Genomic DNA, 2,364 nt, shown 5'->3' with positions numbered 1-2,364 from the left:
CTCTTTTTCACATTCATTCTCTAGTCTTCAGCTTTCTTTCATTCTTTCATTTTCTCAAACTCAACTCAGCAATGGCATCATTCAGAACATTCGCCGTCGTACTCTGTGTTGCTCTGTTCGCACTTTCTGCTTCCGCACAAGACTTGTCTCCAGCTTCGTCTCCGGCGCCGTCTCCTGACGCCGGAGCAGCTGGATCCATTTCCGGCTCGGCGGCAATGATGGTTGCCTCGTTGGTGGTTTCCATGCTTGCCGTGTTGAAGAACTAAATTTGATTGACTTCTTTTTTACGGAGTGATTATCTATGTATACAGAGAGAGTTCGTTGTTATTATTATTATTATTATGATGAGATTTTCATGTATTATTCTTGATTAGCTATGATTTATTATTATTATTAATTTGTTGTAGGTGATAGAGGGAAATAAGAGGGATTCTGATATGATCCTCATAGTGTCATTCATGTCTATATTTTATTACGATGTAATATATGATTATATTATATATAAATACACAGCTCATTATTATTGATACTTTTCATTCTTCATTTTTCTTCTTATTGCTCCTATGCCACTGTTTGTTATCTCTGTTTCTTACAGTTTCATGTTGTATGGGCAAGATTAGAGTATGCTTAATTAACTTCGATAAATTTTAGGTAGAAGTCAATAATTAACTTTGTAATATGAACAGATTAAATTAAAAATTTAAAAGAAAAAACTAAACTAAAATTTTTATATAATTACGAAAGAAAGTTGAAGGTTTTTGGTTGAAATTTCTCTATTGAATTATTCAAATGCAGTGTTAGTAAGGTTGAAATGAATAAAGTGAATTACATTGAATGAATTAAGAGGTTAGTGTGGTGAACAACTAGGTTTGAAAAGATGTAGCATTAAAACTAATAAAAGAGGGCATGGACTAGCTAGCATGTAAGTTTTTAGTAGAGAAGACTAATCACAAAATCAGAATAAATAAACTTCTAACTTCTTTTAAGACAGAATAAAAATTATAAGGATGAAAACTAAGATTCACCTATTTTAGGAATTTTTGTTGTATACATGCTACTGGAGACAATAACAACGAATCACGGGTGTAAGTTAATAAAAGTTGAATGCTTTTTTTATTTATTTTGTATTTGTTTTACTTTTTCCTTTTTTTGGGTGGTTGTGTTTTGAAGAAAAAGAATAATGGGAAAGGAAGGAAAACCAGTAACTTGGACAATAAGATACGTCACTACTTTGTTGTTGGACTAATCTTTCGGCAGCATGAATGCATTGTTTGTTTTCATATGGTTTCGTAACAGCTTTAGCCGCAATAAAGTATCGTTCTTTTCTATATATTATAAAGTTCAAAACAATGCCATGACCAAAATAAAGACTAATGTTTATTAGCCAGCTCATAAATATAACAAAAACTGAGAAACAATACACACGATGATTTAGTTGGAGACAGATATGCATAATTTTGTTTTCTTAATTAGTAATGTCATGTTTAAATAAGGCTATTAGTTAATTACAACAATGTTGGTGTAACTGATAGAATGTTTACTTCTTCCACAGTTAGAGGTTACATTAGCTGCTATTTGGAACAAACCCAAATGATTTCAGAATTGTTGATTTTGGTGGAAACCTTTTTCACATTAAGATTTAAGGTTTAGAATACTTTACTATTTCTTTCGAGATTGATTGTAGTTTAGTGTAATTCTACCTACTTTTATTTAAAAGTGTTTACTTATAGTACCTACAACTAAGATGCCTAAATCAAATATAAAAAAAGTGAGTCTCATTCCACATATAAAATGTTCAATGCTCAATCGTTGTTAAGATTATACTCAAATTTTAACGGGTTATTTATTCTATATAACTCATTGAAGTTGGCAACGAGCCAATGAGTTTAATAATCAACTTGGGTTTGGTTTATCGTTAGAAAAAAAAATTGTGAAAATAACAAAATAAAATATTCCAATACAAAATAAATATTGTTTTAAAAGTCTTATGCTTTATTATGAATTGAAAATTACAAGTTTTAAAAAGATTATGGGAGTATTCCGTTTTTGGTCGGAGATTAAGCGTTTTTTTATTGTTTTTTTTTTGGACAAGATATTAAGTGAGTTTGAATGAGACATAAGACCCAATCAAATCAGGCCAGTAAGCGTTTATTTGTCAAATCGAGACAAAAGGTTTGACTGTTTCATGGACACCTTGGCTACTGATTGAAAAAGAATTATAAAATCTTCAACTTTATTGACTCCGTAATTGAGGTGTCGAAAAATTTTGTAATAAACTTATAGATGTATAAAAAATTAAAAAGTAATAGTGTTAAAGAAATTTTTGAAAATATTTTGTTATGAACTTATAATTTTTAAAAAGAA

Source organism: Arachis ipaensis, chromosome B08 (genome assembly GCF_000816755.2).
Source record: "Arachis ipaensis cultivar K30076 chromosome B08, Araip1.1, whole genome shotgun sequence".
In the NCBI taxonomy this organism is placed as follows: Eukaryota; Viridiplantae; Streptophyta; class Magnoliopsida; order Fabales; family Fabaceae; genus Arachis; species Arachis ipaensis.
This window is presented reverse-complemented; position numbering follows the sequence as displayed.